We start from the raw sequence: 11603 nt of genomic DNA on the forward strand, positions 1-11603 counted from the left end.
TGACCCCTGAAGGTGCTGTCAGAGAGACCAGCAAGGGGGCAGAGATGAAGCTAGTTCTGTAACGAGGAGATGAGGTTTAGGCCAGGTGCAGTGAATACCTGGGTCTACACTCAAACACTAAGCCTGCTGCACACAAACCACCCCTGACTTGCAAAATGTTATCGCCTTGTCACCCTTGCCCTGTGGGTGTGGATTTCTTCTGGGACGTTGCCTTCACTTACCCCTCATCAAGACTTGGTGATCACTGACATATCTGGCACTAGGCTGCTGACAATCCCCATGGCAAGGAGTCTGTGCCCTACAACTGACACAACCTGCACTGCTCCGTGCTGAAATGAGGCATGATTGATCCCTCAAGGTACACCTGCACCACTCCTGATGTCACTGTGATAGCTCTGCCAATATGCTCCAAATAATCCCTCCTCTAGCCATTACAACTACACCAAGCACAGTGGATGCAACTTCAGTGCATGCAACCGATTCCCAGTGGTTATTGCCAGCTCCAAAGGGGCAGAGTTAAGGTTGTTTGGGTATTTACCTTCCTGATGGATTTCCTAGTTTTAGAGGCCTGAGTATTGCTGAACTCAGCGTTCTGGAAGTGCATGAGATAATACAGAGTTAAGGTTGCCTAGAGGTAACTAAAGCTACATCTACACTACAGCCGGGGTCGACGGAGTGTTGATCGATGCACCGGCAGTCGATTTAGCGGGTCTAGTGAAGACGCGCCAAATCGACCGTGGATTGCTCTCCAGTCAACCCATGTACTCTACCCCTGCCGAGAAGAGTAAGGTAGGTCAACGGGAGACTGTCTCCCATCAACCCTGCGCGGTGTAGACACCGCTGTAACTCGACCTAAAGTACATCGACTCCAGCTACATTATTCATGTAGCTGGAGTTGCGTACCTTAGGTCGACTTACTGCAGTAGTGTAGACCTACCCTAAGTTTTCTGTCAGTGAATAGACATGAGGAAGGGTTACAGGAAGGTGCCATTGTTTGTGTTGTGTTCCACAGATTTGAATTGCAGCATGTGTCTGCCTGCACTGCAGCTGCATTCCCGGTGTTCAGTGTAGCTGTCCTGACCAGTGGAGAGCAGTGGGAGCAGGGGGGCAGAGCTGTCACTGTGCTCTGGAAGGGCAGGAGATAATATCACCAGGCAGCCTGAACTCTGTGCTAACGAAGGTTTTGTCACTGAATTTCCTAGTTTTTTTAAACAGAAAGGGAAACGTTTGTTGCAGGAGTCAGTGGCCATTTAGGCGGTTGTAGTCACGGGCGGTGGGTAGAAGAGGCGTGGGAAGGCTGAGCCTTCCCTGCCGCCAATCCGCTGCTGGACGCTTGCGCCGCGGTGGTCCTGCCAGAACACCACCCCCACCCCTCCAGAAATCCCCACTGCTCACTGCATCCCTCCTCCTCTTGGGAGGGGGAGTGAGGAGGGACACGGCAAGCCAGAGGGTGGCCAGCCGGGGGCATCTGGCGGGGGAGTGGGGCAGCTTGGTCATGCGCTGCCTGGTGCTGGGGGTCTTGGGGTGGGGGGCAGCGCCTTGGCCTACCGCTCGGGGGTCCAGCGCCTCAGCCCAGCACTGGGGCTCAGGGGCCAGTGGCTCAGCCCAGTGTTGGAGCCATCCCGGCTTGGCTGGTGGGGCGGGGGGGAGGAGAGGGCGGCCTTTAGGGGCGGGGAGGCCAGCTGCTCAGCCCGGAGCTGGGGCGGGTTGCCCCGTGGTTGTTCAGTGCCCCTCCCGCTGTGCACTCTGATAGTGCAGTGGGGATAATGGTCGTGCTGTGCAATGTTTGCAGTGTGTAGCTTGTAACAGGGCTGGTGAGAGAAATCTCATCCCAGGTCCCTGCCCCAACACCTTGACAGTTTTATTATACAGCGGCTAATTTAAGCGTGTGAGAGGAAACTGGTGTGTCTGTTTCCTTCTCCACCATCCCCCACAACATTTAGTTCCCCTCTGCCCTACATTTCTGGGAGCACATATCACAGGTAGCAGCTCACTGGTGGGCCACACACTACCTCGGTTACATGAGCAGCACACTGAGCTGGGCTCTTCACCCCAACTACCATGCCGAGCTGAGCCCCCCGGCCCTGGTCCAGCCGGACTTACCCAGCCATGTTGCAGGCCCACCCAATACAACTCCCCCTCCCCCACACACTGTGGCAAACCCCACCCAGGGGCGATGTGTATTTTAACTATTGATTTCCTGCATTTCAGGTGTTTACATTTTCATCACATTCAACCCCCCACCCCACTTCCCCTTGATCACAGATTACATGAGGGGCTTAGACACCCCAAGAGCGACAGGGTCTCCCAGATCCCAGGGCATACAGGGGCAAAAAAAGGAGTTCAGAGCCCTGCAGAGGGGTAGGGCTCCCCCAGATCCCAGCATGGGGAGGGGGAGAATTTGGGGATGACAGGACTCCCTGCTCCGAAACCCACAACTTTTACACCACACCTCACCATATCAAATCCCTCCCATCCCACTCCTTCCCCTTACCTGAGGAGGCCTCAACCCTTCTTTCCCTCCCTACTATAGGCAGGACTGTCCTGTAGTAGGTGACTTCTGGGTACCCTTCTGGCTCTGTCAATCTGTTTCTTCACTTCACCAGGTGGGTATTGTAGTTTTAAGAATGTTTGATAGAGATCCAGTAGGTGTTTAAGGGATCTGTCTAAGGGATTGGATTGGATTGGAGCAAATGTGGTTGTATCATAGAGTTTGGCTATAGACAATGAATCGTGTGATGTGGTCTGGATGAAAGCTGGAGGCATGTAGGTAAGCCAGAAGGGTACCGAGAAGTCACCTACTACAGGACAGGCCCAACAAAGAAAGTAACAAAACGCCACTAGCCATCAGCTAAAACCTCTCCAGCGCATCATCAGCGGTCTACGACCTATCCTGAAAGACAACCCCTCACTGTCACAGACCTTGGGAGACAGGCCAGTCCTCACTTATAGACAGCCCCCCAACCTGAAGCAAATACTCACCAGCAACTACACACCACACAACAAAAACACTAACCCAGGAACCAAACCGTGCAACAAACCCCAGTGCCAAATCTGTCCACATATCTATTCAAGGGACACCATCATAGGACCTAACCACATCAGCCACACCATCAGGGGCTCATTCACCTGCACATCTACCAATGTGATGTATGCCATCATGTGCCAGCAATGCCCCTCGGTCATGTACTTTGGCTAAACCGGACAGTCTTTATGCAAAAAAATAAATGGACACAAATCTGACATCAAGAATTATAACATTCAAAAACCAGTAGGAGAGCACTTCAGTCTCCCTGGACACTCAATAACAAACTTAAAAGTGGCAATTCTTCAACAAAAAAACTTCAAAAACAGGCTCCAATGAGAAACTGCAGAACTGGAATTAATTTGCAAACTGGACACCATCAAATTAGGCCTGAAGGAAGACTGGGAGTGGATGGGTCACTACAAAAACTAAATTTCCCACTACTGATACTCACACCTTCTTGTCAACTGTTTGAAGTGGGCCACCTTGATTACACTGAACTCATTAGCACTACAAAAGTGACTTTTTTCCCTCCCTTCTTGTCAACTGTTGATAATAGCCCACTTCCACCTTAATTCAATTGGCTCGTTAGCACTGACCCCCGATTTGGTAAGGCAACTCCCATCTTTTGATATGTTGTGTATTTATACCTCGCTACTGTATTTTCTACTCCATGCAGCTGATGAAGTGGGTTTTACCCCATGAAAACTTATGCCCAAATACCCTTATTAGAGACTCATAAATTTATGTCTACTCTACGAAATTAGGTCGAATTTATAGAAGTCGATTTTTTAGAAAGCGATTTTATACAGTTGATTGTGTGTGTCCCCACTAAGTGCATTAAGTCGGTGGAGTGTGTCCAAAGTACGGAGGCTAGTGTCGCGTTTTGGAGCATTGCACTGTGGGTAGCTATCCCACAGTTCCCACAGTCTCTGCCGCCCATTGGAATTCTGGGTTGAGCTCCCAATGCCTGATGGGGCAAAAACATTGTCATGGGTGGTTTTGGATACATGTCGTCAGTCACCCCTCCCTCCGTGAAAGCAACGGCAGACAATCGTTTTGCGCCTTTTTTCCATGCGGGCGCCATACTGCTTTCAGAAGAAGATGCAGTAGGACTGCTAACCGTCGTCATCGAACCACCGCTTCCGCTGCCACTCTGCTCTCCTGCTCTGGCAGCAGACGGTGCAATAGGTCAGAAAAACTGGCCTTCTGACCACCACTTCCGATGCCACTCTGCTCTCTTGGTAGTCTCGCAGGTCCTCTATATGACCGTCATCATTGGCCGCTTCCGCTGCAACTCTGCTCGGCTGCTCTTGTCTCGCCATACCATGGCAAGCTTGCAGCCTGCTCAGCTGTTGTGTCCTGGCAGCAGACGGTGCAGTAGGTCTGCAAAACTGGTCATCCAACCTCCGCTTCCCCTGCAACTCTGCTCTCCTCTTCTCCTGCAGACGCCATACCACGGCAAGCATGGAGCCCACTCAGATCGCTGTGGCAGTTATGAGCATTGTAAACACCTCGCGCATTATCCTGCAGTACGTGCAGAACAAGAACCTGCAAAAGCAGGTGAGGAGGCGACGGAAGCGCAGTGACGAGAGTGATGAGGACAGGGACACAGACTTCTCTCAAAGCATGGACCCCGGTGATTTGGCCATCCTGGTGGCAGTGGGGCAGGCTCATGCCATGGAATGCCGATTCTGGGCCCGGGAAACAAGCACAGACTGGTGGGACTGCATAGTGTTGCAGATCTGGGATGATTCCCAGTGGCTGTGAAACTTTCGCATGCATAAGGGCACTTTCATGGAAATTTGTGACTTGCTTTCCCCTGCCCTGAAGCGCAAGAATACCAAGATGAGAGGAGCCCTCACAGTTCATAAGCGAGTGGTGATAGCCCTGTGGAAGCTTGCAACACCAGACAGCTACCGGTCAGTCAGGAATCAATTTGGAGTGGGCAAATCTACTGTGTGGGCTGCTGTGATCCAAGTAGCCAACGCAATCACTGAGCTGCTGCTATCAAGGGTTGAGACTCTGGGAAACGTGCAGGTCATAGTGGATGGCTTTGCTTCAATGGGATTCCCTAACTGTGGTGGGGCAATAGACAGAACGCATATCCCTATCTTGGGACCAGACCATCAATGCAGTCAGTACATAAACCGAAAGGGGTACTTTTCAATGGTGCTGCAAGCACTGGTGGATCACAAGGGGCGTTTCACCAACATCAACGTGGGATGGCCAGGAAAGGTAGATGACACTCGCATCTTCAGGAAGTCAGGTCTATCTGAACAGCAGCAGCAAGGGACTTAATTTCCAGACCAGAAAATAACCGTTGGGGATGTTGAAATGCCTACAGTTATCCTTGGGGATCCTTAATGCCATGGCTCACGAAGCCATACACAGGCAGCCTGGACAGTAGTCAGGAGCTGTTCAACTATACGCTGAGCAAGTGCAGAATGGTGGTAGAATGTGCATTTGGATGTTTAAAGGGTCGCTGGCGCAGTTTACTGACTCGCTCAGACCTCAGTGAAACCAGTATTCCCATTGTTATTGCTGCTTGGTGTGTGCTCCACAATATCTGTGAGAGTAAGGGGGAGATGTTTATGGCGGGGTGGGAGGTTGAGGCAAACCGCCTGGCTGCTGATTATGCGCAGCCAGACACCAGGGCAGTTAGAAGAGCACAGCAGGGCATGCTGCACACCAGAGAAGCTTTGAAAACCAGTTTCATGGCTGGCCAGGATATGGTGTGACAGTTCTGTTTGTTTTACCTTGATGAAAACCCACCCCCTTGGTTCACTCTACTTCCCTGTAAGCCAACTGCCCTCCCCTCCCGCCTTCAATCACTGCTTGCAGAGGCAATAAAGTCATTGTTGTTTCAAATTCATGCATTCTGTATTAATTCATCACACAAATAGGGGGATAACTGGCAAGGTAGCCCGGGGAAGGAGGGGAGGATAAGGCCACACTGCACTTCAAAACTTATTGAATGCCAGCCTTCTGTTGCTTGGGCAGTCCTCTGGGGTGAAGTGGTTGGGTGCCCGGAGCCTCCCCCACCCTACGCGTTCTTGGGCGTCTGGGTGAGGAGGCTATGGAACTTGGGGAGGCAGGTGGTTGGTTACACAGGGGCTGCAGTGGTGATCTGTGCCTTTCCTGCACCTCAACCATACTCTGGAGCATATCAGTTTGATCCTCCAGTAGCCTCAGCATTTCATCTTGCCTCCTCTCATCATGGGGAGGGTATTGGCTCCAGGGTGATAAACAGTTCCTGGCTGTCATAGAGAACGGTTTCTCCACTTGCCTGGTGTGCGCTGTCTTCAACCTCCCCCCTCCTCCTCATCTTCCTCGTCCCCAAAATCCTCATCCCTGTTGCGTGAGACTCCCTTGCAGGAGTCCACGTACGGTGTGGGGTAGTTGTAGAGGCGCCCCCTAGAATTGTATGCAGCTCATCATAGAACCGGCATTTCTGGGGGTCTGACACGGAGTGGCCATTTGCCTCTTTGGTCTTTTGGTAGGCTTGCCTGAGCTCCTTAAGTTTCACCCGGCACTGCTGCGGGTCCCTGTTATAGCCTTTGTCCATCATGCCTTTGGAGATTTTTTCAAATATTTTGGCATTTCATCTTTCGGAACGGAGTTCTGATAGCACGGATTCATCTCCCCATACAGCGATCAGATCCAGTACCTCTTGTTTGGTCCATGCTGGAGCTCTTTTGCAATTCTGGGACTCCATGGTCACCTCTGCTGATGAGATCTGCACGGTCACCTGTTCTGATCAGCTTGCCACGCTGGTCAAACAGGAAACGAAATTCAGAAGTTTGCGGGGCTTTTCCTGCCTATCTGGCTAGTGCATGCGAGTTGAGAGCGCTGTCCAGAGCGGTCACAATGGAGCACTGTGGGATAGCTCCCGGAGGCCAATACCATCGAATTGCGTCCACACTACCCCAAATTTGACTCGGCGATGTCGCTTTCAGCGCTAATCCTCTCATCGGGGAGGAGTACAGAAATTGATTTTAAGAGCCCATTAAGTCGATAAAAATGACTTCGTTGTGTGGACGGGTGCAGGGTTAAATCGATCTAACGCTGCTAAATTCGACCTAAACTCGTAGTGTAGACCAGGGCTAAGGTGCCACAAGGACTCCTCGTTGTTTTTGCTGATACAGACTAATATGGCTGCCACTCTGAAATCTCAAAAAGAAAAGGAGTACTTGTGGCACCTTAGAGACTAACCAATTTATTTGAGCATGAGCTTTCGTGAGCTACAGCTCACAAGCTCATGCTCAAATAAATTGGTTAGTCTCTAAGGTGCCACAAGTACTCCTTTTCTTTTTGCGAATACAGACTAACACGGCTGTTACTCTGAACTCTGAAATCTGTCATTGTGGATAGCTCTCCCACTGCGCTCTTCGCCACGGTCTGCAGCTCAGTGTTGTGGGACGGTGGAGCGGATTGCAGTGCATCATGGGTGTGGGTTCAGCATCCCATGATGCATTTTTCCATCCCAGCATTCCATGAGCTTCGGACTGCATTTCGCTGCATTTTTTAACTGCCCCTGTTTGCTGTGCATCCGCCATCTCTACCTGAAAGGATGGCCCCACACTGCTCTCTACCGCTGTGGTCGCTGTTATGAACCATCGCGGATGGTCATGCAGTATCTCATGAGCTCCCAATCTGAACAGGATTCAGAGCTGCCTGACCTTCTATGTGCCATTTATAGAAACAACACCAGATTTCTGCTGGCATTCACGGAGCAGCTGCACACGGTGGACCGTCGCTTTCGGGCTCGGGATGACGAGCAGTGGCTGCAGAACTTACAGATGCAGAAAGCCACCTTCCTGGAACTGTGTGCGGAGCTCGTCGCAGCATTGCAGCTCAAGGATACCAGAATGAGACCAGCCCTCTCGGTGACTATGAACGGAACATGGTGCAGGGCTGGGCAAAGATAAAGGAGATGAGGCAGACATGCCAGAAGGCAAGGGAGGCAAACTGTCACTCTGGTGCTGCACCGAAGACCTGCCACTTCTATTAGAAGCTGGATGCCATCCTCGGCGGCGACCCCACCTCCACCACCAAGAGCCCTGTGGATACTTCAGTGGGGCTGGAGACAGTGGACAGCAGACTCAACCCTGATGACAAAGTCGTGGATGAGGAGGTTAAGTTGGAGGATGATTTGGCGCACACGGCAGGGTCGATGGTGGTGCAGCAAGTCAGGACCTCTTTTCCACTCCGGAGGGTCTAGCCAGTCCCAGCAGTCCATCTCGGGTGTGCAGGATGCAGAAGAGAAGAGGCCCAGTAAGTGATCTTTTTGAGTTGATGCTGCTCTGTTACATGAGGTTCAGCTGTCCTTTGGTCTGTGTATTGTAGAAGTGGGTGAAGGGATACAAATCTGCAAGACTAGCTGTGTTTCAAAGTGCTCCACATTTCCCTTTGAAGCTAAGAAGTGTGGCTGAACAGTGTGTTAACGCACACCGATATTTCAGAGGAATCCTCCAGAGAGATCTCTAGCAAACTTTACAGGAGGTACACACCAATCCTCTGCCAAAGGTTTCTTGTCAGAGCTGCTTTGTTCCTTCTGCCATTGTAGAACACTTTCCCGTGCAACTCAGCAATCACTTGTGCTGGGACCAAAGCAGTACACAGGCGAGTAGCATAGGGACCGGGTCTGAACCCGCATGGGTGCAATAGATGCACCCTTGCTCACCTTCAGGAATGAGATATCAACTTCAATGACCCCCGCCTGTGGAAAATGGGGGCAGAATTTTCATTATTGTCCATGGTCACCCTCAGGGATCCCCTGAAAACATAATCTACCCCTTGTCTCATCTTGAATGCCCACCACCCGTCCAGGCCTCACTTATCATGCTTATGGTGTTTGTGGAGATGTGTGCTTGCCAGGATTCATAGAGAAAGTGATTGGTATGTTATAAGAGGTGAATTTTTCCGTAAGGATTGTATGCTGTGTGTGAACTAACAATGATGCTTCTGTGTATTGTTTCTTGTGCTAATGCAAATGTTGCCTTCAGGGGAACTCCCTACACACTGGCTGAGCACCTTCGCCAGCTAAGGAAGCGACCAAGGCATAGCATGGAGGACATGTACCAAGAGGTTCTCCAATCCTCAGAGAGAAAAGAATCATAGACTTTGTCATAAGGGACCATTATGATCATCTAGTCTGACCTCCTGCACAACGCAGGCCATGGAATGCAGGAATTGGAGAAAAAGAAAAGGAAGGACAGAAAGAGTGAGGAACACATTCTAAAGGGACAGAAGCAAATGATTAAAGTGATGGAGGAGCAAACAGAGATGATGAAGTCCCAAATCATGCTTCAGTCAGAGCAGATGTATGCTCACCTCCCCAGCTAACCCTATTGTTGAAGCACTGCTTACTGCTGTCCAGGTTTCCCATGTAAGATTTCATGAGTCATGGCAGTAAGGGGTAGGCTGGGACTCCCAGGATATGGGAATTTCAACATCCCCCACTGGAATCATCTGGTCTCGAAAAAGTCCCTGTTTTCAGCTTTCCGTACAGGCCAGTGTTCCTGAAGATGCAGTTTAGTATATATTAGTGCCTGATACTCTTATATTCTCACTTATTTATCTGTTTAGTCATGTAGGCATCTGTGGCCATCCCTCCCCATCCGCCTTGGAGTGAGGCCACACCCCCTTGCTACCACATTTCTGTAAAGGCAATCCTTAGTGGGGAATTAGCCGTTGCTGGAGCTCAGGCCCTCTGGGCAGGACAGAGCAATATACAGTTTTGGGGCTCAGGCTCTCTGGGCAGGGCAGAGCACCAGACAGTCTAGGGAGCTCGGGCGCTCAGGCAGGGAGGAGCACAAAACAGTCTATCGCCTGACGACATGGCTCAGGGAGATGGCAGACAAACGCAGGCCTCTTGGCCTAAGGTGGGTAGGTGGCCACCCCAGGGGTGGGGCAGCCGCAGGGGATAGAGGGACCTGGGACAGTACTCCACTGCGTCCCAGCCCAGGCCCTAGCAGTGGCAGAGGGCTCCACCACTGGATCAGTGAGGATCCCACCACAACACGCTGATCAGCCCTCTCGTACCACCACCACACTGTTGTCTGGTGTCCTTGGGCTACTTCCTATGACCCCCTTGTCGTGCACCTTTATCTTGTGGGGTGTCCTCCCTCTCCCCGGGGTATGCAGCTAGTGCAGTCCCAGCAGCTCTTCCGTGTCCTTGTTGATATCTCTGGCAGTTCCTTCAAGTCCTCAGTGCTGCAGAGGTCCCTCTTGGGTGCAAGACCCAGCAGTGGGTGGGAGGCGTCTGTCTCCTTCACCATCTCCAGCCCAACTGAGCTGCTGTGCCCACCTTTTAAACTTCCTGTCCAGCCCCTCTGATTCCGGCACGGTGGGCGTGTCTTGCCAGGCTCCGCCCACCAGGGCATGGGTGGTGGTTCCTCCCTGTCAGGCCTGGAGGGAGGCCACACCCCCTCGCTACAAGTCACTTTCATAATTGATAGCTGCATGACCTCTATGGGTTCAAGTTTTTTGTTTGTTTTTGCTTTGTTTTTCCCCAGGTTTTGCAAATAATGAATGTAGTATTTTGTTATTTATATGCTATTTCCATCTAGTGCAGGGGTTCTTAAACTGGGGGTTGGGACCCCTCAGGGGGTTGCGAGGTTATTGCATGGGGTGGTCACGAGCTGACAGCCTCCATCCCAAACCCCACTTTGCCTCCAGCATTTATAATGGTGTTAAATATATAAACAAATGTTTTTAATTTATAAGGGGGTCGCACTCAGAGGCTTGCTATGTGAAAGGGGTCACAAGTACAGTAGTTTGAGAACCACTGATCTCGTGCATGGTTTTTGCATTATTTGTGGGTATAAGTTTTGTTCATTGTGTGTTTACATTTTATATAAAAACAATAAAAATAAAGTTTAAAAGAAAAAGACTCCTAAGCGGGGAGGGCTCCAGACATACATCCCTTCTCCACCTCTCCGTGGAGGATCTTCTGTGTGAAACTTCCAAACAGCGTAAGGCTTCTCTGCACACCCGCTGCAATCGAAATAACTAAATCAGTTTGAATTCACACCTTTGGATAAATTGAAGCCTCTTATTTCAGATTAAGATCATTTTATTTCAGTTTAGCTCATCAGTAAAAGTGTGGTCTGGTGCAGAAGGCATTACCTTCACCCTGTATTTCTTTGTTATCTAATGTCTGTATAATGTGGGTGCGCGTGTGGGTGTGTTTCCTGTCTCTCAGAGGAGTCCAGTTTTCTGCTGCCAACTTCTGTGCTCTGAAGGGTACAAGGCACAGCCAAGACAACCTGAACTCCCCAGTAACAAAGTTTGTTGGTAGTGAATTAATTGAAGGTTTGCCTGTACATACACATGCACTGGTTACAATGAAGTAGTGCAAAAACCTATATGGACACTTTTAAATGGTTTGGAAATGGCTTATATTAATTAAGCTTGAGTCGATTCCATCTTGATTTAAGAGTGTCCACACAGGGATGTTCACTGGTTTAACCAAACCACTTTAACTAAACTGGAGCAAGTTTGTGCATAGAACAGCCCTGACATTAACTTTATTAACATTAACATGTTTATTAACATTAACTTTACATGATGT

At 50.4% G+C, this 11603-nt stretch overlaps 1 protein-coding gene across 1 annotated transcript in view; it reads left to right on the forward strand.

The window, feature by feature from the left end:
• The window catches only part of LOC311530852 (butyrophilin subfamily 1 member A1-like), a 45853-nt gene that overhangs the window by 6757 nt on the left and 27493 nt on the right, over window positions 1–11603 (forward strand). The window lies entirely within an intron of this gene.

This window comes from Lepidochelys olivacea (assembly GCF_965140295.1).
Source record: "Lepidochelys olivacea isolate rLepOli2 genome assembly, chromosome: 14".
Lineage (NCBI taxonomy): Eukaryota > Metazoa > Chordata > Testudines > Cheloniidae > Lepidochelys > Lepidochelys olivacea.